Source organism: Chiloscyllium plagiosum, unplaced genomic scaffold (genome assembly GCF_037043375.1).
Source record: "Chiloscyllium plagiosum isolate Xiang-an unplaced genomic scaffold, Cpla_swu_hap1 HiC_scaffold_3, whole genome shotgun sequence".
Taxonomy (NCBI): domain Eukaryota; kingdom Metazoa; phylum Chordata; class Chondrichthyes; order Orectolobiformes; family Hemiscylliidae; genus Chiloscyllium; species Chiloscyllium plagiosum.
Window position 1 is genome coordinate 131,497,118 of NW_028270141.1, and position 17,711 is coordinate 131,514,828.

Consider the following 17,711-nt stretch of genomic DNA (forward strand, 5'->3'; position numbering starts at 1 on the left):
GAAGTGGCAGATGGAGTTTAATTTTAATAAATGTGAGGTGCTGCATTTTGGAAAGTCAAGTCAGGGCAGAACTTATACACTTAATGGTAAGGTCCTCTGGAGTGTTGCTGAACAACGAGACCTTGGAGTGCAGATTCATATTTCCTTGAAAGTGGAGTCGCAGGTAGATCGGATTGTGAAGAAGGCGTTTGGTATGCTTTCCTTTATTGGTCAGAGTATTGAGCTTTGGAGGCTGAGGGGTGACCTTATAGAGGTTTACAAAATTATGAGAGGGGCATGGATAGGATAAATAGACCAAGTCTTTTCCCTGGGGTCGGGGAGTCCAGAACTAGAGGGCATAGTTTTAGGGTGAGAGGGGAAAGATATAAAAGAGACCTAAGGGACAACTTTTTCACGCAGAGGGTGGTACGTGTACGGAATGAGCTGCCAGAGAATGTGGTGGAGGGTGGTACAATTGCAACATTTAAGAGGCATTTGGATGGGTATATGAATAGGACGGGTTTGGAGGGATATGGGCCGAGTGCTGGCAGGTGGGACTAGATTGGGTTGGGATATCTGGTCGGCATGGACAGGTTGGACCGAAGGGTCCATGTTGTACATCTCTATGACTCTATGATTCAAAGTTAGCCAACTGAGTTACCACCTGGCATTGAATTGAAAGAAAAAAATATATTGCTTCAAATGCAACTTTTTAAAAAAAGGTTTTGTGATTTACACATGAAAGAAGTCAAACTATCACGTTACTCTAACAGATGAAAAGCTTAACAGACAATCAATTTTTAAATGTATGATTTCAGTTACATCCCACTGCATATTTTTGCTATAAATTCTGTGTGTTAGGATTGAGTTCTCCACTACCACCTGATGAAGGAGCATCGCTCCGAAAGCTAGTGTGCTTCTAATTAAACCTGTTGGACTGTAACCTGGTGTTGTGTGATTTTTAACTTTGTCCACCCCAGTCCAACACCAGCATCTCCAAATAGAAAAAAAGAGTTGAGTTAAGGGGAGCATTTTCAGGATGGCAACCTGCAACCAGTGGAGTGTCTCAGGGATTTGTGTTGTCATATATATTAATGATTTAGATGAAGAAGGTGGTTAAAGCATAGTCATGTTTGCAGTTGGTACAGAAATAGATGGGAAACAAGTGGTGAGGATGATACACAGTCTAAGGAGGTAAATGGACAAATGGACAAATTAAGAGAGTGGGCAAAAAAATGGAATACAATGTGGGAAATTGTGAAGTTATGCCCTTTGGCAGGAAGAACAGAGGGGCTGAATATTATTTAAATAGAGAACTAGATATCCTGATACTACAGCACAGAGGGATTTGTGAGTTTGCATGCATTAGTCACATGATGCTAATATCCAAGTTCTAGAAACTAGATGGAATATTGGCCTTTATTTCAAAGGGATGGAGTATAAAAATACAGAAGTCTTGCTAAAAATATACAAGGTGCTAGTCAGAAAATAGCCAGATTACTATGAACAGTTTTGGTCCCCTTATCTAAAAAAAATTATACCAATATTAGGAGCAGTCTAGAGAAGATTCATTAGGATGATTCCAGATTATAAGGACTGTCTTCTGAGGAGAAGCTGAAAATCACACAACACCAGGTTATAGTCCAACAGGTTTAATTGGAAGTACACTAGCTTTCGGAGCGATGTTCCTTCATCATAGAACATAGAACATAGAAGAATACAGCGCAGTACAGGCCCTTCGGCCCTCGATGTTGCGCCGATCCAAGCCCACCTAACCTACACTAGCCCACTATCATCCATATGCCTATCCAATGCCCGCTTAAATGCCCATAATGAGGGAGAGTCCACCACTGCTACTAGCAGGGCATTCCATGAACTCACGACTCGCTGAGTAAAGAACCTACCCCTAACATCTGTCCTGTACCTACCCCCCCTTAATTTAAAACTATGCCCCCTTGTAATAGCTGACTCCATACGTGGAAAAAGATTTTCACTGTCGACCCTATCTAAACCCCTAATCATCTTGTACACCTCTATCAAGTCACCCCAAACCTTCTTTTCTCCAATGAAAACAACCCCAAGTGCCTCAGCCTTTCCTCATACGATCTTTCTACCATACCAGGCAACATCCTGGTAAACCTCCTCTGCACCCGTTCCAGTGCCTCCACATCCTTCCTATAGTATGGCGACCAAAACTGCACACAATACTCCAGATGCGGCCGCACCAGAGTCTTATACAACTGCAACATGACCTCAGTACTCCGGAACTCAATTCCTCTAACAATAAAAGCCAGTACGCCATATGCCTTCTTCACCGCACTATTTACCTGGGTGGCAACTTTCAAAGATCTGTGTACATGGACACCAAGATCCCTCTGCTCATCCACACTACCAAGTATCCGACCATTAGCCCAGTACCCCATCTTTTTGTTACTCTTACCAAAGTGAATCACCTCACACTTAGCTACATTGAACTCCATTTGTCACCTTTCTGCCCAGTTCTGCAGCTTATCTATGTCCCGCTGTAACCTGCCACATCCTTCCTCACTGTCTACAACTCCTCCGACTTTCATATCACCCGCAAACTTGCTCACCCAACCTTCTAACCCCTACTCCAGGTCATTTATAAAAATGACAAACAGCAATGGTCCCAAAACAGATCCTTGCGGAACACCGCTAGTGACGGCACTCCAAGATGAACCTTTACCATCAACTACTACCCTCTGTCTTCTTCCAGCCAGCCAACTCCTAATCCAAACCTCCAACTCACCCTCAATGCCATACCTCCGTATTTTGTGCAGTAGCCTACCATGGGGAACCTTATCAAACGCCTTACTAAAATCCATATACACCACATCTACCGCTTTCCCCTCGTCCACCTCCTTAGTCACCTTCTCAAAGAATTCAATAAGGTTTGTGAGGCACGACCTGCCCTTCACAAAACCATGCTGACTATCCTTGATCACATTATTCCTATCCAGATGTTCATAAATCCTATCCCTTACAATTCTCTCTAAGATTTTGCCCACAACAGAAGTGAGACTCACCGGCCTATAGTTACTAGGGTTATCCCTACTCCCCTTCTTAAACAAGGGAACCACATTTGCTAGCCTCCAATCTTCTGGCACTACTCCTGTAGACAACGAGGACATAAAAATCAAGGCCAATGGCTCTGCAATCTCCTCCCTTGCTTCCCAGAGAATCCTAGGATAAATGCCATCAGGCCCAGGGGACTTATCTATTTTCACCCTTTCCAGAATTTCCAACACCTCTTCTCTACATACCTCAATTCTACTTAATTGTGACTCAGTATTCACATTGACAACAATGTCCTGTTCCTGATTGAATACTGACGAAAAGTATTCATTCAGTGTCTCCCCAATCTCTTCAGCCTCCACACGCAACTTCCCACTACTGGACCTATTCCTACCCTAGTCATTCTTTTATTCCTGACATACCTATAGAAAGCCTTAGGGTTTTCCCTAATCCTACCAACTAAGGACCTTTCATGTCCCCTCCTTGCTGCTCTTAGCTCTCTCTTCAGGTCCTTCCTGGCTACCTTATAACTCTCAATCGCCCCAATTGAACCTTCACGCCTCATCTTTACATAGGCTGCCTTCTTCCATTTAACAATCACCTGATGAAGGACCGTCGCTCCGAAAGCTAGTGTGCTTCCAATTAAACCTGTTGGACTATAACCTGGTGTTGTGTGATTTTAAACTTTGTACACCCCAGTCCAACACCGGCATCTCCAAATCATGAGGAGAAGCTGAGTAGGTTGGGTCTGTACTCATTGGAGATTGGGCAAATGGGTGATGACCTTATTGAAATAGACAGGGTTCTTAGGGGACTTGATAAGGCAGGTGCAAAAGGTCATTTCAGCTTGTGGGACAGGTTATGATCAGAGGGTATAATATCAGAGCAAAGACTCACCCAGTTAGAGTAGAGTTGAAGAAGAGTTTCTTCTCAGAACATTGGAAATCTGTTGAATTCTTTACCACCGACAGCTGAGATAGACAGATTCCTAACCAGTAATGAGAATCAAAGGTTATTGGGAAAAGGCAGGAAAGTGGAGGTGAGGATTATCAGATCAGCCATGATCTCATTGAGTGGTGGAGCAGACTTGATGGGCTGAATGGCCTACTTCTGTTCCTACATCATATGGTCTTAAGTGCGGAATGATTAACTTGGGTAAGAAGAGTGTGGACACTATAAGACAAAGGTCACAGTTCTAAAATGGGTGCAAAAGCGGAGGGATGCATACATCCATAAAAAGTTTGGATCAGTTTGACAGAGCAGTTCCTAAATGAATGATGAAGTTCAGTTACAAAGAAGGATTAGAGAAGCTAGGTCTGTTCTCTTTGGAGAACAGGAGATTGAGACATGGTTTGATGGAGGTGATCAAAATGGTGAGACATCTGGACTGAGTAATTAGAGAGAAGCTGTTCTTATAGGTAGAAGCTTAGAGAATTAGAAGGCACAGATTTATGCTAATAAAAAATCAGGAATGGTGACATGAGGAAAAGCATACTTTTCGTTGTTAGGATCTGTTGCACAATGAGGTTCTGTTAAGGTTTTCATGAGGAAATTGGATGATTAGACAGAATGTGCAGGGCTGTGGGGGAGAAGGCGAGGACTGACAGTTCGTGCATTTACAGAACCGGCAGATTGATTCCATGACTGATTCTTCAAACAGGTTAAAAGTTTGAGGAGCCGGTGCAGAGTTCCACAAGTCCATGATCCAAAATGCAGGAGAGCGAAGGAAAGTGGGTCACATCTGAGACACCTGACTAGAATGTATACACCGTAGACATACAGCATCATGGGGAAATGTCAGAAAAGGGTTAAACAGATTGCATTGCTACTAATTCCATTTACACTAATCTCTTTGTACTGCTGTCTCAGATGTCTGTTTAGGTAATATTCAATTGGTCAGTGTATACCGCATTAGGCAGAAGTGTTCACCTGATAAAGGACTCAGTAGAGAGTTCCTTGAGCTTCGATCAGCCACGCAGTGAAACATGAGTGAGGTAACAACTTTATTGCAAACATTTATCACTTGGGCTCAATTCAGCTTCAACTGGATTTTTCGTTTAATCAAATTCTGTGGATCACACTTTAGGAAGGATGTAAAGATTTCGAAGACCATTCAGAAAGGATTTACAAAGGAATGGTATCAAGCAATGAGCATGGTATGGCCACGTGGCACTGTAGCAGTCATGCCAGTGAAGTGGTAGCACAGAACACCAGGCTAATGTTCTGAGAACATGGAAATTGATAGTATTCACATTCATTTAGAAATATCTGGAATTAAAAGCCAGCTTGACAGTGGCCATCTAACCATTTTCGATTGCCACAAACCCCAATAAAGAAAAATAAACCCAATCTGGTTCACTCATGCCCTTAATGGAGGGAAATCCACTATCCTTACCTGGTCTAGGCTACCTTTCACCCCAGACCCACAACAATGTGGTCGATTCTTAACTGCCTGACGGGCAATAAATGTTGGTCTAACCAGTGACACTAATGTCCCATGGATGAATTATAAACAGGCACTTCTGTTATGAAGATAGTGTGGAGACATTCAGACTATTTTGCTTGGAAGGGAGAGGTTTTAAGAGAGAGTTGATAGAGGTTTGTCAAAATGAACAGGAGGCTGGACAGTGTAGAAGCAGGGAGAAACTGTTCCCACTGGAGAGTATCACAGAGATCTGGAGTTCACAGCTTTAACGTAATTGATAAAAGCGGCAATGGAGATGGAGGAGAAACCTTCATGGTCAGGATTGAGTGAGCTGCCTGAGACTGTGATGGAATCAAGTTCAATCAAAGGTTTCAAAAGGGAGTTGGATCATTATCTGAAAAAGACAGAAATTGCAGAGCTGTTGGGAAAAGGCAGGGGAGTAGTCCAAGCTGAATTGCTTCAACACAAACAAGAGGATCTGAGTGACCTTCTTTTGCAAAGGAACCATTTTATCATTTCGTGATATTATCCTCAAACATGCACACATCCACTGAGATAGGCAATCATCTGTCACACACACACGCACACGCACGTGCACACAGACACACATATACACAGACACACACACACACAGGCACAGATACACACACAGACACAGACACAAATATACACACATACACACAGACACACACAGGCACAGACACACACACACGCATACACACAGGCACACACAGACACAAGCACACACAGACACACACACACACACACACACACACATGCACACAGACACAGACATGCACACAAACACACAAACAGACACAGACACAGACACACACACACACACACAGATACACACACAGACACACAGACAGGCACAGACACAGGCACACACACACACACACACAGATACACAGACAGGCACAGACACAGACACACATACACACAGATACACACACAGACAGGCACACACAGACACACACACATACACACACAGAGACACACAGGCACACACACACATGCACATAGACAAACACATGCACACGCACACGTGCGCGCACACACACACATATATAGACACAAACACATGCACACTTTTACTCACACACACACATTCACATGCACACATACGTGCCCACAACCTCTCTCTCTTTCTCACACACAATCTCTCTTTCTCACGCATACATATAATCTCTCTCTCTGTCTCTCACTCACACACACACAGACACACACACTTAGCAAGGCAACCACTGGCAAAGGATGGGGGCATGAGTTAGTATTAAGCCAGTTTAGGGGCATGGAAGTGGTGTGGAGAATGGTGGGGGGAAGGTGTTCATGGTGCGTTCGGGCTAGACACCTTAAAAATGACCAGAAAAATGGAGACAGAGTCTTAGAGAACTGAGGCAGGCCTTTTGGTCAGGCATCCACCCACCCCATGTTGACCTTCGATTTGTGTCTGGGAGTCAGAGGTCCCGATTCTACATGGTCTCCTTCCCTGGACAGAAAATTGGGACTGTCAAGTTATTGTCAAATGAGGCATGTCCACAAAGTGGAATGATTTCCTGACTCCAGCTGCCTGCCTCAGTATTGAAAGTCAGTTCCATGCACTCTCATCCAAACTTATGCTCACATACACCCACTCACATTTCCACACATTTCACACACCTATTCTGTGTACACATGCTCACTTACTGATATGTTCACCCACTGATACATACACACACAGACACACACACACACATAGCATGACCACATGCATGAATGAATTAGTTTTATTGTTTTATTTACTGCAGTGAAACGTTTACATCATTGTTCATGGCACCACTTTAGGCACAAGATGCCTACGTGTAGATTCTTCAGTACAAGTTCTTTGGACAAAACTGGAAACATAATGAGATACAAAGTCCAGCATTGCAGATTGTTGGAATAAATAAAAAAAAGAGAAATAAAAAGTTCAGAACTGCTGTCCTTCCTACCCAGTCCACGCTGGCACCTAGTCTCCAGTCTGCACAAGGTCTTGGTTCCAGACTGCACTGGGTTTCATCTCTGAGAGAAAGTGTGGTCTGCAGATGCTGGAGATCAGAGTTAAAAAGTGCAGCACTGGAAAAGCGCAGCAAGTCAGGCAGCATCGAAGGAGCAGGAGAGTCGACGTTTTGAGCATAAACTCTTCATCAGGAATCTTATGCTCGAAACATCGATTCTCCTGCTTCTCGGATGCTGCCTAACCAGCTGTGCTTTTCCAGCGCTGTACTTTTCGACTTTCACCTCTTGGAGGCCGGGAGACTGCTTTGGAACTGGAAGTCGACACTAGGCCTAAAGACTACCTGGAGCTGAGAGATTGCCAGGCTGGATTGAGAGACTACTACACCAGGCCGCAAGAACCCCATGCTGGGCTGACAAATCACTACGATGGGCTGATAGATTACCATGCTGGACCAAGGGACTTCAGGTCGGGTTGAGAGACCCCCAAGCTGGGCTGAGAGACCCCCGTACCGGGCCAAGAGACCTCCACGCCAGGCCGAGAAACCCCCACGTTGGGCTGAGAGACCCTCACATCAGGCCGAGAGACCCCCACACGCCTGGCTGAGAGATTCCCACATGGGCCAAGAGACCCCCACACTGGGCTGAGAAACCCCCACACCAGACTAAGGGACCCCCACACTGGGCTGAGAAACCCCCGCCCCAGGCTGAGAGACCTCGATCCCGGGCTGAGAGACCCCCACACAGGGCTGAGATACCCCCACACCAGACTAAGGGGCCCCTACATTGGGCTGAGAGACCCCCCACTGGGCTGAGAGACCCCCACACTGGGCTGAGAGACCCCCACATTGGGTTGAGAGACCCCCACACCGGGCTGAGAGACCCCTGACACCGGGCTGGGAGACCCCCACACTGGGCTGAGAGACCCCCCACACCGGGCTGAGAGACCCCCACACCGGGCTGAGAGACCCCCCACACTGGGCTGAGAGACCCCCCACACTGGGCTGAGAGACCCCCCACACTGGGCTGAGAGACCCCCACACCGGGCTGAGAGACCCCCCACACTGGGCTGAGAGACCCCCACACCAGGCTGGGAGACCCCCACACCGGGCTGAGAGACCCCCCACACTGGGCTGAGAGACCCCCCACACCGGGCTGAGAGACCCCCACACCAGGCTGGGAGACCCCCACACCGGGCTGAGAGACCCCCCACACTGGGCTGAGAGACCCCCACACCGGGCTGAGAGACCCCCCACACCAGGTTGAGAGACCCCCACACCAGGCTGGGAGACCCCCACACTGGGCTGAGAGACCCCCACACCGGGCTGAGAGACCCCCACACTGGGCTGGGAGACCCCCACACCGGGCTAAGAGACCCCTGACACCAGGCTGAGAGACCCCTACCCTGGGCAGGAGAATCCCACGCCTAAAGAATCAAATTGCTGCCTTGAATTGCAAATCCTTCCCTGTCTTTCTCTCTTTTACAATCACTCTGCTTTGATTAAATAGAATGCAAAGGCCATCAAGATGAATGGAGAAAATTTATCCTCTGATGGGAATTTTTTCAGCTCTTCTATGGGCCTTGCATATTCCCTGACTGTCTGAAAGAAGCCTCCTGCTGTTGTGTCTGCAAAAATTCAATCTGAATGATGCAACACTCCCCTAAGGGCCTGCAAGTGAAGATAGGGTCTTCTGTCTACGGAAATGACTCATGCATCCTTTACCTGCTGAGAGTCAGATTTATACAACACAATTTAATCCATTTTAAGTTACTGTCCCTGATTTCAATTCATGAACATTTCTTCATGCAAATGCAGTACACTATTAATTCCAATTTATAGATAGACAGCCAGCCATCATTCTACAGTTTCTATTACTCATGCCACTGGTTAGAAGAGACTTATTTTTAAAGGTGCAATGTAATTTAATTCAGCCCACACTAAAACCTTTTAAATTAAATGTAGATTGCAGATTGGGTTAGCTCTGGGTCAAGGATTGAATTCCTTTGAGACGGCATGAACCAAAATCATCTTTTTTATTTCTGGCTGTAAGGTTTCTATAAATAAAACTCTCGGTCTCAGCAAACTACCCCCTTCCCTCATTCCAATTCAGACTGTGGAGCTTTGCTGAGGGAGTGGGATCTCATCCTACTTTTCCTGTCTCTTTCCATTAAAGGTCCCAACAACATCATTTGGGACAGCCTGCAGGAAGACCACCACAGTGCTGGAGTGGGGCAAGTGTGGAACCACCTAGCACTTGTCAAATTTTATTTTTATATTTAGTGGACTGAGAATTTTTCAGGTAAAATGATGACAGCGATCAATGTTTTGCCCACATTGTCAAGTCTACCCATCCAAGAACTGTTCTTTCATTCTCTGAATACTGTTTATGACCACGGGATGTTCCCAGAACTCCTAACCAAGTAAGTACTTTGGAAGCACAATCATTGTTGCACCTAGGCACTTGTACCAAAGAGTGCCTTGTGTGGCAACATTTCATTTCATTGAATCCCTACAGTGTGGAAACAGGCCCTTCAGCCCAGCAAGTCCACACGGAACTTCTGAAGACTATCCCACCTAAACCCATCCCCCTACCCTATTACCCTACACTTACCCCACACTAATAGACCTAACCAACACATCCCTGAACACTATGGGCAATTTAGCATGGCTAATTCACCTAACCTGTACATCTTTGGATTGTGGGAGGAAACCGGAGCACCCAGAGGAAACCCATGCAGAAACGGGGAGAATGTGCAAACTCCACACAGGCAGTCACCGAGGCTGGAATCGAACCCAGATCCCTGGCACTGTGAAGCAGCAGTGTTAACCACTGAGCGACCTTCCTCTGGACTCCTATACTGAAGTACAGGTGACAATAAAATCAAATCAATAAAACTGAGGGAAACAATTGAGTGGAATGGGATAAATGGAACAGCTCTTTTAGTGTCATAGAGTGATAGAGATGTACAGCATGAAAACAGATCCTTCGGTCCAACTCGTCAATGTCGACCAGATATCCCAACCCAATCTTAACCCATCTGCCAGCACTTGCACATCCCCTAAACCTTTCATATTCATATTCCCATCCAAATGTCTTTTATATGTTGTTATTGTACCAGCCTCCACAACTTCCTCTGGCAGCTCATTCCATACACGCACCATCCTGTGCCTGAAAAAAGCACCCCTTAGGTCCCTTTTAAATTATTCCCTTCTAACTCTAAGCCTATGCCCTCTAAGTTCTTGTCTCCCCTACCCCAGGGAAAAGACCTTGTCTATTTATCCTATCCATGCCCCTCATGATTTTATAAACCTCTAATAAGGTCACCCCCTGAGCCTCCGATGCTCCAGGGAAAACAGCCCCAGCCTATTCAACCTCTCCCTATAGCTCAAATCCTCCAACCCTGACAACATCCTTGTAAATCTTTTCTGAACCCTTTCAAGTTTCACAACATCCTTCCAATAGGACGGAGACCAGAATTGCACGCAATATTCCAAAAGTGGCCTAAATAATGTCCTGTACAGCCGCAACATGACCTCCCAACCTCTGTACTCAATGCTCTGATGAATAAAGGAAAACATACCAAATGCCTTCTTCATTGACGAGCCAGAACAGAAACGATGGGCTGAATGTCCTCCTTCTGCACTGTGAGATTCTGATGTTTCCCACTCTCTGATATTTGGAGGTATCATTACCCAAATATTTCCTTTCTATATTATAATGTCTTCACAACAGCTTCTATCTCCATTCTTTAAGCATACTTTCATATGAACCCCTGTTGTTCCACCATAACTTTGCTCGTCACTTTTTCCATGATAGAATCAGAGAGATGTACAGCAGGGAAACAGACTCTTTGGTCCAACTTGGCCATGCCAACCAGATATCCTAATCTAATGTAATCCCATTTGCCAGTACTTGCATATCTCTCTAAACCCTTCTTATTCATATATCCATCCAGATGCCTTTTAAATGATGTAATTGTACCAGCTTCCACCACCTCCTCTGGCAGCTCATTCCATATACGCACCACCCTCTGTGTGAAAAAAAATCACCCCTTAGGTTCCTTTAAAATTTTTCCCTTCTCATCTTAAACTCCTCCAATCCAGAGAAAAGACTTTGTCTATTTACCCTCTCCATGCCCCTCAGGATTTTACAAACCTCTATAAGGTCACCCCTCAACCTCCGATGCTCCAAGGAAACAGCCCCAGTTTATTCAGCCTCTCCCTCTAGCTCAAACCCTCTAACCCTGGCAACATCCTTGTAAATCTTTTCTGAACCCTTTCAAGTTTCACAAATCCTTCTAATAGGAGAGAGACCAGATTTGCACACAATATTCCAAAAGTGGCCTAACCAACATCCTGTACAGCCGCAACATGACCTCCCAATGCCTGTACTCAATATTCTGACCAATAAAGGGAAGAGTCAATAAATTGAAGAGTCAGAATGGAAATGATGGGCTGAATGTCTTGCGCTGTGAGATTCTGCAATTTCCTGCTCTGTGAAACCCACCACGACCAGGGCATCCAAGCCTCCGTTTTTCCTCTCCCGACGTCCCCAACAGTACCCTTCCACCGACACTCATTCGTTTGGCCGAATTGCTCCTCACCCTTAACAATTTCTCCTTCTAATCCTCCCACTTCCTCCAGACCAAAGGGGTAGCCATGGGCACAGGTATGGGCCCCAGCTATGCCTGTCTCTTTGTTGGCTACGTAGAACAGTCGATCTTCCGTAATTACACTGGCACCACTCCCCACCTCTTCCTCCGCTACATTGATGACTGCATTGGCGCCACCTCGTGCTCCCGCGAGGAGGTTGAGCAATTCATCAACTTCACCAACACACTGCACCCTGACCTTAAATTTACCTGGACCATCTCTGACACTTCCCTCCCCTTCCTGGACTTCTCCATCTCCATTAATGACGACCGACTTGACACTGACATTTTTTACAAACCCACCGACTCCCACAGCTACCTGGATTACATCTCTTCCCACCCTACCTCTTGCAAAAATGCCATCCCATATTTCCAATTCCTTAGCCTCCGCTGGATCTGCTCCCAGGAGGACCAGTATCACCACAGAACAAACCAGATGGCCTTCTTCTTTAGAGACCGCAATTTCCCTTCCCACGTGTTAAAGATGCCCTCCAACGCATCTCATCTACATCCCGCACCTCCGCCCTCAGACCCCACCCCGCAGGACAGAACCCCCCTGGTGCTCACCTTCCACCCTACCAACCTTTGCATAAACCAAATCATCCACCGACATTTCCGCCACCTCCAAAAAGACCCCACCACCAGGGATATATTTCCCTCCCCACCCCTTTCTGCCTTCCGCAAAGACCGTTCCCTCCGTGACTACCTGGTCAGGTCCACGCCCCCCTACAACCCACCCTCCCATCCTGGCACCTTCCCCTGCCACCGCAGGAATTGTAAAACCTGCACCCACACCTCCTCCCTTACCTCCATCCAAGGCCCTAAAGGAGCCTTCCACATCCATCAAAGTTTTACCTGCACATCCACCAATATCATTTATTGTATCCGTTGCTCCTGATGCGGTCTCCTCTACATTGGGGAGACTGGATGCCTCCTAGCAGAGTGCTTTAGGGAACATCTCTGGGACACCCGCACCAATCAACCACACCGCCCTATGGCCCAACATTTCAACTCCCCCTCCCACTCTGCCGAGGACATGGAGGTCCTGGGCCTCCTTCACCGCCGCTCCCCCACCACGAGACGCCTGGAGGAATAACGCCTCATCTTCCGCCTCGGAACACTTCAACCCCATGGCATCAATGTGGACTTCAACAGTTTCCTCATTTCCCCTTCCCCCACCTCACCCTCGTTCCAAACTTCCAGCTCAGCCCATGACTTGTCCTACCTGCCTATCTTCTTTTCCACCTATCCACTCCATCCTCCCCCCCAACCTATCACCTTCATCCCCTCCCCCACTCACCTATTGTACTCTATGATACTTTCTCCCCACCCCCACCCTCCCCTAGCTTATCTCTCCACGCTTCAGGCTCTCTGCCTTTATTTCTGATGAAGGACATTTGCCCGAAACGTCGATTTCGAAGCTCCTTGGATGCTGCCTGAACTGCTGTGCTCTTCCAGCACCACTAATCCAGAATCTGGTTTCCAGCATCTGCAGTCATTGTTTTTACCCCGCAACATGGAGGTATCATCACCCAAATATTTCCTCTTTATTCTACCTCCACCCTTCAGGTGTACTTTAACATGAACTCCTGCTGTTCCATTGTAACTTTGCTAGTCATTTTTTCCATCATGATAGGTGGACCAGGAACAGTTACAAAGGAATTCCTAGCTATCAACTCCTTTTAAAAAAAAAGTGACCAGCAATAGTTAAAGAAATGAGAATGCGGTTGGGTTCATGCACACTGGTCACAATAGAGGCTCTTGAAACTGCAAAGCAAATTAGGACATTAACAGATGTTGCTCCAATCTCCAGGAAATGTTTCGGTTTGACTTGCTGTTTGGCTGCCACAAGGAAGAATTAAATACAACAGGGCTTCTCGCCTGTAATTTAAGTAACAGCTGACAAGTGATCACAGTGTAAAAGGGGAACTGTGGAAACTGCTTGTTGGCGAGATGGCAAACTATTGCTTAGGACAGCCAATCAAGGATCTGTATTCACTAATCTGTCACCATGCTCTTGCTTCAGGGCATTACAACAATAACTCACATTCATATAGTACCTTCAATGTAATAGATCTTCCCAATGGACTATAGAACATAGAACATAGAACAATACAGCACAGAACAGGCCCTTCAGCCCTCAATGTTGCACTGACCTGTGAACTAATCTAAGCCCATCCCCTTACACTATCCCATCATCATCCATGTGCTTATCCAAGGATTGTTTAAATGCCCCTAATGTGGCTGAGTTGACTACATTGGCTGGCAGGGCATTCCACACCCTTACCACTCTCTGAGTGAAGAACCTGCCTCTGACATCTGTTTTAGATCTATCACCCCTCAGTTTGTAGTTATGCTCCCTCGTACACGCTGACATCATCATCCTAGGAAAAAGACTTTCACTGTCCACCATATCTAATCCTCTGATCATCTTGAATGTCTGTATCAAATCCCCTCTTAGCCTTCTTCTCTCCAATGAGAACAGACCAAAGTCTCTCAGCCTTTCCTCAGAAGACCTTCCCTCCAGACCAGGCAATATCCTGGTAAATCTCCTCTGTACCTTTTCCAAAGCTTCCACATCCTTCCCGAAATATGGCGACCAAAACAGTACACAATATTTCAAGAGAGGCCGCACTAGTGTTTTGTACAGTTGCAGCATGACATTACGGCTCCAGAACTCAATCCTTCTACCAATAAAACCTAATACACCGTATGCCTTCTTAACAGCACTATCAACCTGGGTGGCAACTTTCAGGGATCTATGTACATGGACTCCAAGATCCCTGCACATCCACACTACCAAGAATCTTTCCATTGACCCAATACTCTGCCATCCTGTTATTCTTCCCAAAGTGAATCACCTCACATTTATCTGCATTGAACTCCATTTGCCACCTCTCAGCCCAATTCTGCAGTTTATCCAAGTCCCCCTGCAACCTGCAACATTCTTCCGCACTGTCCACTACTCCACCGACTTTAGTATCGTCTGCAAACTTACTAACCCATTCACCTATGATTGTGTCCAAGTCATTTATAAAAATGACAAATAGCAATGGTTCCCAAAACAGATCCTTGTGGCATACCACTGGTAAGCGGACTCCAGGCTGAATATTTTCCATTAACCACCACTCGCTGCCTTCTTACAGAAAGCCAGTTTCTAATCCAAACTGCTAAATCACCCTCAATCCTGTGCCTCTGCATTTTCTCCAACAGCCTACCACATTGAACATTATCAAAGGCTTTGCTGAAGTCCATGTACACCACATCAATTGTCTTGCCCTAGCTACGTGCTTGGTCACCTTCTCAAAAATCTCATTGAGGTTTGGAAGACATGACCTGCCCTTGACGAAACCATGTTGACGATCTGAAATTAAATTGTTGCTTGCTAGATGATTATAAATTCTATCTCTTATAATTATTTCCAAAACCTTTCCTACAACAGATGTAAGGCTCACTGGTCTATAATGACCTGGGTCATCTCTACTGCCATTCTTGAACAAGGCCACATTTGCAATCCTCCAGTGCTCTGGTACTAAACCTGTAGACAATGACGACTCAAAGATCAAAGCCAAATGCTCCAACATCTCCTCCCTAGCTTCCCAGAGAATCCTCGGATAAATCCCATTCGGCCCAGGGGGCTTGCCCACTTTCACTCCTTGTGGACCATAGTAGACTGAGAGGTGACCTTAAAGAGGTCAACAAAATCATGCAAGGCATATGTAAGGTAGATAGCCTATAGCTTTTCCCCGGGGTAGGAGAGTCTAAAACTGGAAGGCATAGGTTAAAGGTGAAAGGGGAGAGATAGAAAAGGGTCCAGAGAGACATATTTTTCAGACAGAGGCTGATGAGTGCCTGGAACGGGCTGCCAGAGGCAGTGGTGGGGACGATAACAATTTAGCCATTTTAGAAATATTAGACAGGTACATGGATGGGATGGGAATGGAGGGGTGGCACGGTGGCACAGTGGTTAGCACTGCTGCCTCACAGTGCCAGAGACCCGGGTTCAATTCCCGCCTCAGGCGACTGACTGTGTGGAGTTTGCACATTCTCCCCGTGTCTGCATGGGTTTCCTCCGGGTGCTCTGGTTTCCTCCCACTGTCCAAAAATGTGCAGGTTAGGTAAATTGGCCATGCTAAATTGCCCGTAGTGTTAGGTGCAGGGGTAAATGTAGGGGAATGGGTCTGGGTGGGTGCGCTTCGATGGGTCGGTGTGGACTTGTTGGGCCGAAGGGCCTGTTTCCACACTGTAAGTAATCTAATCTAATCTAGAAATGGGACTAATTTCCCATTAATTTAAATGGGACTAATTTGGACGAAATGTAGGGAAATGGGACTAATTTAAATTGTGAAAACTGGGCGGCATGGGCAGATTAGGCTGAAGGGCCTGCTTCTATGTTGTAGACCTCTATGACTCCATGGCTCTGAGGAGGTAAGTTGGAAGTGGCCTCCTAAGGAAGATTGAAAGGAGACTCAGCTGATTTTACTGTGAGGATGGTGGCAAGATATTCACAAATATAAACAATGATCTAAGCAACTGTGCTGATGATGGATAGTCTTTCAGTCTCCAAGTCTGTCAGGAAGGTGCTATAAAGCCACAGAGTCATAGAGATGTACAGCACGGAAACAGACCCTTCGGTCCAACTCATCCATGCTGACCAGATATCCCAACCTAATCTAGCCCCACCTGCCAGCACTTGGCCTATATCCCTCCAAACCCTTTCTATTCATATACCCATCCAAATGCCTTTTAAATGTTGCAACTGTACTAGCCGCCACCACTTCCTCTGGCGGCTCATTCCATACATGTACCACCCTCTGTGTGAAAACGTTGCCCCTTAGGTCTCTTTTATATCTTTCCCCTCTCACCCTAACTTATGCCCTCTAGAACTGGACACCCCGATCCCAGGAAAAATACTTTGTCTATTTATCCTATCCATGCCCCTCATAGTTTTATTAACCTCTATAAGGTCAGCCCTCAGCCTCCGACGTTCCAGGGAAAACAGCCCCAGCCTGTTCAGCCTCTCCCTATAGCTCAAATTCTCCAACCCCGGCAACATCCTTGTAAATCTTTTCTGAACCCTTTCAAGTTTCACAACATCTTTCTGATAGGAAGGAGACCAGAATTGCATGCAATATTCCAAAAGTGGCCTAACCAATGTCCTATACAGCCGCAACATGACCTCCCAGCACCTGTACTCAATACTCTGACCAATAAAGGAAAGCATACCAACTGCCTTCTTCACTATCCTATCTACCTGCGACTCCACTTTCAAGGAGCTATGAACCTATACTCCAAAGTCTCTTTGTTCAGCAACACTCCCTAGGACCTTACCATTAAATGTATGAGTCCTGCTAAGATTTGCTTTTCCAAAGTACAGCACCTCGCTTTCCAAAGATTTAGAAGATTCAACTTTGTAAATGGTTTTGCTTGAAAATATCGATTTAATTCCACGATAAATGGACTTGGAGAATGCAGCATGTAGCTAATCAGCATTTCTGCTGGGATACAAGGCCCACCTGGTTCGCATTGCCATCGATGTGGACTTTGAGCACAGAGGAATCTAAAGGAAGCCATTATAGGATTGGTTTGTAGGATTTCCTAAAATATCTCTGAAGATCGCAGGTTCAAATTTTACTGCAA